This window comes from Poromitra crassiceps (genome assembly GCF_964638095.1).
Source record: "Poromitra crassiceps genome assembly, chromosome: 2".
Lineage (NCBI taxonomy): Eukaryota > Metazoa > Chordata > Actinopteri > Beryciformes > Melamphaidae > Poromitra > Poromitra crassiceps.
The window spans coordinates 7287883-7301159 of NC_139624.1; positions in this window are offsets into that span (position 1 = coordinate 7287883).

Sequence of the window (13277 nt, forward strand, 5' to 3'; positions counted from 1 at the left end):
AACATATGTAATGATAACAATTAATACAAGTGATTTCTCTAGTGATTTTATTGATACTCAAATAGACTTAACAAACAAACGGAAAAAAAACACTTTTATTCAGTTGAAACTTCAGTCTCAATGCTGCTTTGAAGGGGCCAAATATGGAAAGTGATATAAGGGAGAAAAGTTTTGGAAATGTACCATAATGAAATCTTATTGTGAAGTTAAATGATTGTTTTGCTTGAATATTGTCAAATGGTCGTCTTTCTTGTTCGAGGACCCTCCCAAACAAGATTTGGACAAATAATCCAAGTCTTTATAGTGTGGAAACACAAGGGAAGATTTGAAAATTGATCCAATTCTGTAAAGATAACAAGGTTATTCTTTCCACCAAGGTACTGCTGCCAGCTGATAGCTACACACATGTGAGTGAAGCATGGCATACTACATCCTGGTTGGATCATTGTATATCCACATCTGATGCACATGATTGTATAGATGAGGCTGAGATCTTATACGGTCTGGCTACAACAGATCATATGCCTGTCTCTATGTTCATAAATATCAAGGGTCTACCTGAGCTGGCCAGTAATGACAGACATGAACCAAGTGAGACACTGGACTGGGCTAAGCTTACAGAAGATTACCTGCAATATTATAAATCTTTGACTGATGGGCACTTAAGAAATATTGAGAAATATCAACTGTAAGGATGTAGGTCACAATAATGACCTGTGTACAATGTATGATCAAATTGTGAACTGTCTTAACCCTAGAACACTAACGTCGGGTGATTTTCACCCGGACAATTGAATTTACGTGATTTTCATTGTCTTGCTGCTGTCTGAGGTGGGCGGGTCCTTAGGTACCTTCAGGATGCTCACTGACGTCATTGAATGTAGGTTTGTTTCCCTGCTCTCATTCATGGTTTTTTCTACCGGCTACGTGTTCGGGTGATTTTCACCCGACGTTAGTGATAGAGGGTCAAATATCTTCGGGTTAGGGTTAATGGTATTGTGGTGATTTTTTTTTTTTTTTTCACCACACAAGTCCCATGAGTGGGTGGACCGAAGGAGAAGTTGGGAGCTCCTGTTTTTTTTTTTTTGGGGGGGGGGGGGGGGGGGGGGGTTATAATGATTACCTCATTTTCCCCGAATTTGACATATTTTTTATAGTGTCCCCCATAATAAACTTTTTCGTGTTTTTTGTGATATTTCACATTTAAAAAAAAAGAAGAGTACCTCAATTTGCCATGTATTGTTGTACTTTAAGATATTTTGATGAGAAGTATGTTTTATGGGGTATATTGCATCAGGTGAAATACACCCGACGTTAGTGATGGTGTGACTTTAAATCACGTTAGTGTTCTAGGGTTAAGGATGGAAGCCAACCGCTGAGAAGAAAAGTGAAACAACATAATGTGAGACCAGGGTGGAACGATTATGTCCATGAATCTCATGTAGAGGCTGAAGAAGCCTTCAGAAGTTGGGTTTTAGCAGGTAGACCTAGGCAAGGCCCAGTATGTGAGCACAAGATGCAGACAAATGCTAGATTCAAATATGCTGTACGCTTTATTAAAAGAAATGAGCAGGCCATGAGGGCTAACTCTATGGCCAAAAAGCTACAGAGAAATAATGTATTTGAGTTCTGGAAGGAAGTGAAGGTGGTTAATAACAGCAAGATGCCACTGCCTTCTAGTATCGATGGCATTACTGAACCTGAAAATATTGCAGAGCTCTGGAGGAAACACTATGAGAACATTTTTAACTGTGTCAAGAGTGATGCGTTTAATATTGGTGAAATATCTCACAGTGATGGAGTAGCTATCAGGCCAGATGAAGTGTGCTACGCCATTGAGAAACTTAAAATGAACAAAGCCTGTGGACAGGATCAAATAACAGCGGAACACCTGAAATATGCTAGCCATAGTATTTCTGTGCTACTTGCTTTATGTTTTTCTGGTTTAATGATGCATGGAATACTGCCTGGATCAATGTTATCTGTCCTGCTGGTACCTGTAATCAAGAACAAGACTGGTAAATTAACTAGCATAGATAACTATAGGCCTATTGCACTTGCAAGCATACTATCCAAGGTACTAGAAATGGTCCTTATGGATAGGCTTAAAGAATACATAGAATCCACAGATAATCAGTTTGGTTTTAAGAATAAACATGGCACTGACCTGTGTATCTATGCACTTAAGGAAATTGTCCACAAGTACAGAACATGTAACAGCACAATATTTATGTGTTTCCTTGATGCGTCAAAAGCTTTTGACCGTATCAACCACGGGAAACTGTTTGTTAAGCTACATTGCCCTCATTGCCCTACATGCCCTCATACTTAATCAGAATATTACAGTTCTGGTACTCTCACCAAACTATGCAAGCTAGGTGGGGGAAGAGTATGTCCACACCTTTTCATGTGTCCAATGGGGTGCGCCAGGGTGGAATTCTTTCCCCGCAACTCTTCAATCTCTACATGGATGACTTATCTAAAGAATTAAAGGAGTGTAGAACTGGCTGCTTGGTGGGGGATAGCCTCATTAATCATATGATATATGCTGATGATCTGGTGGTACTGTCTCCGTACAGTGCTGGCCTACAGCAGCTACTCAGAGTATGCTCTAGATATGGCATGATGTATGACATTAAGTTTAACTCTAAAAAGAGTGTGGTGATGATTGCTCGAACCAAGGAGGACAGGAAGCTCATCTTTCCCTCATTCTCTCTGGCAGGTGAACCGCTAGATGTAGTGAGGAAAGTTAAATACCTGGGCCATGTGATAAGGGATGATCTCTGTGATGATGACGATGTGCAGCGTCAGTCTGGTAAACTGTATGGCCAAGCCAACATGCTGGCACGCAAATTTCACATGTGTACAAATGATGTTAAAGTAGCTCTGTTTAGAACGTACTGTACTCCACTATATACGGCCCACCTGTGGTGCAACTATAGTAGTAAGAAAATGAAAAAACTTAATGTGGCATATAATGATGCTTTCAGAATACTACTCAAACTCCCCAGGTGGAGCAGTGCAAGTGAAATTTTTGTGACTAGATTTTTTTTTTTAAATGCATAGATTCATGTGTAGACTCACTGGATCTAAAAATAAAATTATTGTGTCCTTAACTGACATATCACAGAGTGACACAAGGTACCTGTCTTGCTTCTGGAAGCACTGGACCCGCAGTCTATATGTTTTACACTGTTTGGTTTTATTTTTAGCATAGGTGTCTGTGCTGATGCTTTGTCTGCATCTCCTTTGAATGTTATTGTATTGCTTTTTATGTTTTGTATTGTTTTTTATGGACCAATGGGTCTGAAATAAAAGGTGATTGATTGATTGATTGATTGATTGATTGATTGATTGATTGATTGATTGATTGATTGAAAACACAATCAGGAAAATGAAATAATTTCATTGATTTCATTCATGTATTAGCTGTGATACTGAGACTGACCACAGGAGGGAGAAATGCCTCCAGCTTTCTCCAACAGCCTGGCACCAAAACAATTCCCATGTTCATTTCCATCACAATTTCCCCAGAAAAGTGAGTTACCTTCTGTCCAGATCAGCAACGATGTGTTTATTTGCTGAAATGTGAACCGTGTATCTTCAACAAATCAGCTTCTATACTGAACACACAAACAAACACTTGTTTTTGCTCCCATTTTTTATTTAAAAAATAAAATAAAAGATATAAGACTTGTACACAAAAGCTTATTCCTCTCACATTTGGATCACAAATGGGTTTAAATATGTGTTAGTGAGCACTTCTTTGCCAAGCTACATATAGCCTATATATGTATTTATAGGCAGTGGACTATGGCTCAGAGGGGTACAGATAGCCTATATATTTATTTGTAGGCAGTGCACTATGGCTCATAGGGCTACAGATAGCCTATATATTTATTTATAGGCAGTGGACTATGGCTCATAGGGCTACAGATATATATATTTATTTATAGGCAGTGGACTATGGCTCATAGGGCTACAGATAGCCTATATATTGATTTATAGGCAGTGGACTATGGCTCATATGGGCTACAGATATATATATTTATTTATAGGCAGTGGACTATGGCTCATAGGGCTACAGATATATATATTTATTTATAGGCAGTGGACTATGGCTCATAGGGCTACAGATATATATTGATTTATAGGCAGTTGACTATGGCTCATAGGGCTACAGATATATATTGATTTATAGGCAGTGGACTATGGCTCATAGGGCTACAGATATATATTGATTTATAGGCAGTGGACTATGGCTCATATGGGCTACAGATATATATATTTATTTATAGGCAGTGGACTAGATATATATTTATTTATAGGCAATGGACTATGGCTCATAGGGCTACAGATACTGTATATATTGATTTATAGGCAGTGGACTATGGCTCATAGGGCTACAGATATATATTGATTTATAGGCAGTGGACTAGATATATATTGATTTATAGGCAGTGGACTAGATATATATTGATTTATAGGCAGTGGACTAGATATATATTGATTTATAGGCAGTGGACTAGATATATATTGATTTATAGGCAGTGGACTAGATATATATTGATTTATAGGCAGTGGACTATGGCTCATAGGTCTACAGATATATATTGATTTATAGGCAGTGGACTATGGCTCATAGGGCTACAGATATATATTGATTTATAGGCAGTTGACTATGGCTCATAGGGCTACAGATATATATATTGATTTATAGGCAGTGGACTATGGCTCATAGGGCTACAGATATATATTGATTTATAGGCAGTGGACTATGGCTCATAGGGCTACAGATATATATTGATTTATAGGCAGTGGACTATGGCTCATAGGGCTACAGATATATATATTGATTTATAGGCAGTGGACTATGGCTCATAGGGTTACAGATATATATTGATTTATAGGCAGTGGACTATGGCTCATAGGGTTACAGATATATATTGATTTATAGGCAGTGGACTATGGCTCATAGGGCTACAGATATATATTGATTTATAGGCAGTTGACTATGGCTCATAGGGCTACAGATATATATTGATTTATAGGCAGTGGACTATGGCTCATAGGGCTACAGATATATATATTTATTTATAGGCAGTGGACTATGACTCATAGGTCTACAGATATATATTGATTTATAGGCAGTTGACTATGGCTCATAGGTCTACAGATATATATTGATTTATAGGCAGTGGACTATGGCTCATAGGGCTACAGATATATATTTATTTATAGGCAGTGGACTATGACTCATAGGGCTACAGATATATATTGATTTATAGGCAGTTGACTATGGCTCATAGGTCTACAGATATATATTGATTTATAGGCAGTGGACTATGGCTCATAGGGCTACAGATATATATTGATTTATAGGCAGTGGACTATGGCTCATAGGGCTACAGATATATATTGATTTATAGGCAGTGGACTATGGCTCATAGGGCTACAGATATATATTGATTTATAGGCAGTGGACTATGGCTCATAGGGTTACAGATATATGTTGATTTATAGGCAGTGGACTATGGCTCATAGGGTTACAGATATATATTGATTTATAGGCAGTGGACTATGGCTCATAGGGTTACAGATATATGTTGATTTATAGGCAGTTGACTATGGCTCATAGGGCTACAGATATATATTGATTTATAGGCAGTTGACTATGGCTCATAGGGCTACAGATATATGTTGATTTATAGGGAGTGGACTATGGCTCATAGGGCTACATATATATCTTGATTTATAGGCAGTGGACTATGGCTCATAGGGCTACAGATATATATTGATTTATAGGCAGTGGTCTATGGCTCATAGGGCTACAGATATATATTGATTTATAGGAAGTGGACTATGGCTCATAGGGTTACAGATATATGTTGATTTATAGGCAGTTGACTATGGCTCATAGGGCTACAGATATATATTGATTTATAGGCAGTTGACTATGGCTCATAGGGCTACAGATATATATTGATTTATAGGCAGTGGACTATGGCTCATAGGGCTACATATATATATTGATTTATAGGCAGTGGACTATGGCTCATAGGGCTACAGATATATATTGATTTATAGGCAGTGGTCTATGGCTCATAGGGCTACAGATATATATTGATTTATAGGCAGTGGACTATGGCTCATAGGGTTACAGATATATGTTGATTTATAGGCAGTTGACTATGGCTCATAGGGCTACAGATATATATTGATTTATAGGCAGTTGACTATGGCTCATAGGGCTACAGATATATATTGATTTATAGGCAGTGGACTATGGCTCATAGGGCTACAGATATGTATTGATTTATAGGCAGTTGACTATGGCTCATAGGGCTACAGATATATATTTATTTATAGGCAGTTGACTATGGCTCATAGGGCTACAGATATGTATTTTTGTCAGTATCTGGTGATAAAAGTGCACATTTTACACTGGCCTTTTATTGTGAGCAGCCCAAGACACACCAGTGTAATAATCATGCTGTTGAACTAGCATCTGGATATACCACACCTGTCAGGTGGAGGGATTCTCTTGGTAAAGGGGAAGTGCTCAATGGATTGACACTTTGAGTAGCCTACTGTAAAGTTTACAGTATACTGTAAAGTTTACAGTCATCCAATTTGTGAACAGATTTTGAGAGAATACGCCTTTTGTGTGCAGAGAAAGTCTTAGATCTTTCATTTCAACTCCTGAAAAATGTTCACAGCTTTCTGCGCATCCTAATGCAGAGGGAGTTTCCCTGCCTACCAACACGCGGGTCACAGGTTCGAGCCCTGTGTTACCTCCGGTTTGGCCGGGCGCCCATCTGCCTGTGGGAAGCTGGTGGGGGTATGTGTCCTGGTCGCGTGCTGCACTAGTGCCTCCTCTGGTCAGTCGGGGTGCCTGTTTGGGGGGAGGGGAACTGGGGGAATAGCATGATCCTCCCACATGCTATAGGTACGTCCTGCCGGTGAAACTCCTCACTGTCATGTGAAAAGAAGCGGCTCCATGGCGACTGCACATGTATTGGAGGATGTGCTAGATTACAGCTCTCCCCAGATCGGCAGAGGGGGTGAAGCTCTAAGTACAATTGGGGAGAAGATGGGAAAAAAAGCTGCTTTATTTTCAACATCTCCCCCCCCAAATATTTTAATTTTTTCAGTCGTCAAAATGTGAAAATCAACCCCGATCAGCAACCGAGCGGTGAATTCCCCCGCTCTGGGGAAGCATACAGTATGTATATTTGTCTCTTATCTGAAGTCTATATTTAACAGCTCTAGTCTGTTTAGCATAATCCACAGAATCAGAATCACTTTAATCACAGCGTGGAATAAATGCACATGACATGTTGATTCAGAGGAACACAGCACACATGGTTTGTGTGTTATGGTTCAACAATCGTATGGATCTTCAACATTTAATGCAGATGTCTGTCTTTATAGGCCTACCCCCAACAAATTTACATTTGCTCCAGAAGTTTACAGTAGAAAATGGAATATTATGTGAGGTTTCTAGCGTGTTCTATCTGAAGTAAGGAGGAACTGTCAGAGAGGTGGAGACACTGACCGACAACGGAAGCAGGCGCCGACCCATTGACTGTATATCCGACCATTTCAGTCGGAGCGAAGGGAAATCCCTTTCCGCTCCCTGCGTGTCGCTCTCAAATGCCTCCGCCGCTGTGAAACAACAACAACGCTAGCAAGCAAGCAAGCACGAAGATTTGGTTTGTGCAATAAAGCAGGCCTGCTTAGTACTTTCGGTAGTCTGTCAAGCGAGGCTACTGACCGACTGATACCACAACCCAGACCTCAGTATCGGCCCAGTGTCCAACTAGCGTCACCGTGTCCTGCATCAGACTCCTCTTTGCCTGTTTCGTCACGTCCGGGTCAGAGGTCTCTGACGTGGTTTCCGGTACTTTAGCAGGCATTTCAGATGCTGGATCGCCGCTTTGTGAAAGTGGAACTAATTTATACATCTATATGTGTCAATATGTGGAATTTCATATGAATATGTGCATGGTAACATGTCAAATTACTTTAGGAAAGTGACTTTGATGACAGAAAGCCATAAGATGTGCTTGGGCGACGAGAGTTACTGATCTTTACCGCTTCTGTTTTTGCACTTAATAAAGTTGCTAGCGAGTAAAAAAAAAAAAAAAAACACACATCCAGGCCAGCAGGTGGCAATAATGCAGCAAAAATGGGACTCAGCGAGAACTACAAGCCACTCTCTTTGTTGACTATTACTGGCTTGCTAACCACTGGCTTGCTAACCAGCAGAGCCGCAGAGTGAGCTGCCCGTAACAGGACAAGAGCAGCTTCCAGTTAAGACACCAGCGGTAGCGTCCTTTCCCCGACTCTGGTAAATCAAAGACACAACTAAAATAAATTATTTCAACGCTATGTTGCTAGAAAGAAGTTCTACTTAACGTTTTCGCCGTTAAACTACACGGAAACATGACATGATCATTGTAGCAGTGTTTGAAGCACAATTTTAACAGAAGTTTTGTAAAAATATCGTCCGATGCAGGACACGCTTCCGTTACATCACTCATCATTTCCAGATGTAACAGGGTTGTTATAGTTTGTTGAAGTTCAACAAAATTCTTTATTATTTTTTTTATCTGGCAAGCAAGTCTTGCAGGTTCATCACTTTCTTTGGTTTTACATTTTGTTAATCTATGCAAGGGTTCTCTTTTTATTTGTTGCACTTAGCGCCCTCTTGTGGCTTGTGGTGGAGGGTGGTAAACATAGCAAACCCGGAAGTCGTCAGCTCGCCCCCTTTGCTTGCTGACGACGTCTCCACCTATCGGTACGTACTGAAACAGCTCCGTGGCTTTTGTCAAATGCTAAGTTATAAATCTAACTTCACTCAAATCAAAGTGTATAGGAAGTGACATGACTAGTCTGGTCACGCTATGTGACTGTCTGTAAGTTGCAGTTCCACCGTCAATGCTGTTGTTTTGATCAGTGAAGTGTGTTAGCTGCTGCTGTGTCATGCCCTATCGTTCTAACGAAGTATTGCGCAACTAATGCAACATTGCGACTGCTTCAGTGTGTTGAATGTATTCGTATTCTGGTGTGCAGGGGCATGGAGCTGTGTGTGTATAAGGGTGTATTCACACCTGTAGGTCGTTTGCTTTGTTCCGATTCAGGTACTTAATTGATACAATTGTTGCATTTGTATCAATCAATTATCAATTATCGATTATCGATCATATTAATAATAATATATATATATATTTTTTTTTTTACAAAATGAATGCCTATGGCAGAAAATATGAAAGACAACGTGTTCTCCTCAATGAACTCTTTATTTCAATGTGTCTCCTCTCCAACACTCTGCTGTCCCCGGCGCATGCCGGTGTGAATTTCTCATGTTTAAAACTGTTTTGTTGGCACAAAGGCCCGTGACCAGCCAGAAAACTAGAGACTATATGAAGCTCCACCTCACGTTAGTCGGCTGTGCAATGGAGTGGGGCGAGGAGGAACGAATTCCACCCAAACCTAGTCCGCAAAAAAAATAAAAATAAAATAATAATAATAATATTAATAACAATAATCGATCCAAATTCCACAGGATCGATTCCATTCCTTAACGATCAATTATCGATTTTCGACAATTGATGAACATCCCTAAATCAAACACCAAGTCGTTACTTGTGTTACATAAGTTCTTCCATTTTCAGCAGGATCGGGTTTGAATGTGCACGATTATAGAGAAAACATCAAACGTCACTGATTGTGCAACAGCTGACTGTAAACACACGTCTTTTGTGTGACTAGAATGGATGGGCTGGGGGGGAGGGGAGGAGTAACGTCGACTGGTTAAGGTTTTAGGGGATTTAGGCATGATCAGTGACAATTCGTTGGTTCACGCGTATGTGTCCCTTCAGCCGATCCATTATTGTAGTATAACTTCCCGAAACTACTACGGTGTCCCTAATGGCTCAAAAATAGACCATTGTAAACACAGTGACTGATCAGATGCGAGCGGAGGGACAATAGCAGCATGCAGTCTACAACTTTTGATGGGTGGATTATGCACATACTTTGAATTGTTGCAGGGAAGGACAGGAGTGTGATGGTAAAGTGCAAACTTTGCTCAGGCCAAACACCGGAAGGCCACATGCTAACAAAACACAAAGCTGGCAGAGTCACTGACTCAACATGTGTAGCAGCAGGTGAGGTGAAAGGCAAAGATAAACAGGCTTGTTGCATTGTCAGAGGAAATGTTGCCAGTGTCAGATATTTCTATGGTGAAGGCTGTAAGTGATTCACGTTGTTTTTCTGGATATAGCTGCAGTACAGAGACATTTTATTTTGAGGGGAGGCAATGGAAGTGTTGTGTTGTGTTGATTGCGGAGCGCCTGACGCTTCATGTTGGAGAATAATACATCCTGGCTTCTCATGTGGAGTCGTCCAAAGTTGGAGTCGTCTCTTTGAGTTGAATCTTTGTTTCAGAAACAAAGATCTTGTGTATGTCCTCATCAGGATGGGGGTTTGTGCTGATATGTGGGCATATGTAGCGTAAGGTAATGCTGTTAACTGACAACGCATCTCAGTCGATGTTTAGGAGTAACGCAAAATTAATGTAACGAGTAGTGCAACGAATTACTTGCTCCAGGGAGTAATTAAGTAAAGTAAGCCATTACTTTTTCTTTTAAGTAATGTGTAATGTGTAATATATTACTTTTTTGAGTAACGAACCCCAACACTGCTGGTGAGTCAACTCTTCTTCGTTTAGCTAACGGTGCGGTTGCCACTAATCAATTTTTAGAAAATGTATGTTTGTGTCCCAGTGATTTGAGGTAAATGACATGACTCTTGTCTCTCGAGACATAATGTTACATAATTGGACCTTCTAGCCTCGATTGAAGTATCGATAAGCTCAGACCTTATTGATTTCCAGGTTTTGAGAAACGATCGATCGGTAGCTATCGATACCGGGATTCCATCCCCATCCCTAGTCCCTACCAGCAGCACAAGGCTCCTGACAACACAGTTCCCAGGTTCACAGGGGTATACACGCACACGCACACGCACACGCACACGCACACGCACACGCACACACACACACACACACACACAAAAACCTCTCCACCACAATAAGGTGACGGCTCCCGGAGAGGAACAGGATCATCTGTGTTTCTGATGAAGTTCAGGTGGCACCAGGTCCTCCATACTGTCTTCACTGCAGCCTTTAAACTGGAACATCGTGGATCCATTACTTCTGTCTTTCTATTATCTCTGCTTCCTCTCCAGGAAGACATGAACCAGATCACACAACTGGGGAAATCACTGTGTGTCTGTGTGTGTGTGTGTGTGTGTGTGTGTGTGTGTGTGTGTGTGTGTGTGTGTGTGTGTGTGTGTGTGTGTGTGTGTGTGTGTGTGTGTGTGTGTGTGTGTGTGTGTGTGTGTGTGTGTGTGTGTGTGCGTGCACGTGCACGTCTATGTAAATGTACAGTAAATGCTTGTGGATGTGTGTATATGAATGTGATTGTGATGTGTGGGTGTGACTCTATTTCTGCGGGTGCTGCCTTGAATACAGATTTAATCCTTTGAATTCACAGTGTGTACATGCTCATGTCATTCATCTATTTATCCTCCATCTATCTTGCATACTTTCTTTAATCGTCGACATCGGTGGTTCTCAACATGGGGTCCGGGGACCACCAGGGGTCCTTGAGGGGACTCCAGGGGTCCCCAACGAACTGATGAATTGTTAAACCTCATTAATTTATTTACGAGTTACCACCGAGAATGTAGAAGAAGTAGGAATCTCGCGCGCTCACGCTGAATGGGAAGAACAATTGCGTCTGACAAGGAAGAGAAAAAGTGGCAACATAAGGTGATTAGATGCGAACAACCCGTTCAGCCATTTCCGCTCTGAGGACGCCTCCTCGACTCTGGTTGGCTAAACGGACGGTGACTATCCGTCTATCCGTCTATCCGTCCATCCAGAAAAGTTCAGCCCTCTTGAGCTTTCCTGTCCATCAAAACGTTTGCAGTTTCTCTGGATATGTAGCTTCATCAGTGCTGCACAGACAGACAGACAGATGTCGGACACCATGGATCAGTGTGTGCCTTAGGGCACTCAATCAGCCTTAGGGCAATTATTATTTTTCTCTCTTCCGCGTTCAACGCAAACGTATTTGTTCTTCCGGTTCAGCGCTAGTTGCCTTCTGTGGCTAATATTAGCCGCTAGTTAGTTATGTTATATGGCAGTAAAATGCCACTGAATGACCAAATTGATATAACTTTTAACCATTTCGAGTAACACTGTTTCCATACAGATCACCAGCGTTAGTTTGTTGTTTATAATGTGACTATATTCATAACGTTTCTATCTCGGATGCGTTATTTCGAATCGCACATAGGTTACGCAACCTATGTGGGTTTCAGGACGCAACAGCCTCGACTCCACTAACGTCATCTTTAGAGCACAATATTCCTGGAATGCAAGTATAACTAAACAGTTACATGTCCTCTGCATTCTACATAAAATTAAGATATTACGGGTTGTTTTATTTTGTATGTTACATACGTATTGGCCAAGATATGTTAGTTTATGGGGGAGTAATTTTGCCACTTTAGGAGGGGAGTGTGCACGGCCATTTTGCCTGCGGGGTTTTTGGCAAGTCAAAACGGAAATAGTATTACGAAATGACGTAATGCGGAAGCGTCCATGTGTGGGCAAAGAATAAGGTGAATACACCCCCTGAAAGTTTCAGCCCGATTGCACGTAAAACGTCATAGCTGTGGCCGGACAAATGGTGAGTGACATCATCACTGCCTTGTGTGTGTGTGTGTGTGTGTGAGTGAATTTATGACATCACTGATCAGGTCATCAGTGTGTGAGTGAATTTATGACATCACGTCATAAATTGCACATTATGACCCTAGCTCCCTTTTTATACTGATGATGATGATGAGTGTTCGGATCATAGTTTATGTTATTTCTCTATCTACAATACAGACAGTTATGGAGTTCTGGACTCATTCATACAAATATTCTCAGATTTGGGTTGAACTAAATTAGGGATCCTTGATATGAATCACTATAAAGTTAAACTAAACAAGCAAATAGTAAACAATGTTGTCACCCACCAGATGTAGCCACCCTTGGTTCAGTCCCATTCATTGTCAATGCTGCCCACGAGCGGCACAAAGTCAACGTTACAGTGTGACTAGTCTCTCAAGACAGTCTATCTCTTCCACAGTCTTTGAATGAGACAGTCTGTACCAGACACAGGCTGTAATTTAGCCCGTTAAAATTTGACCAA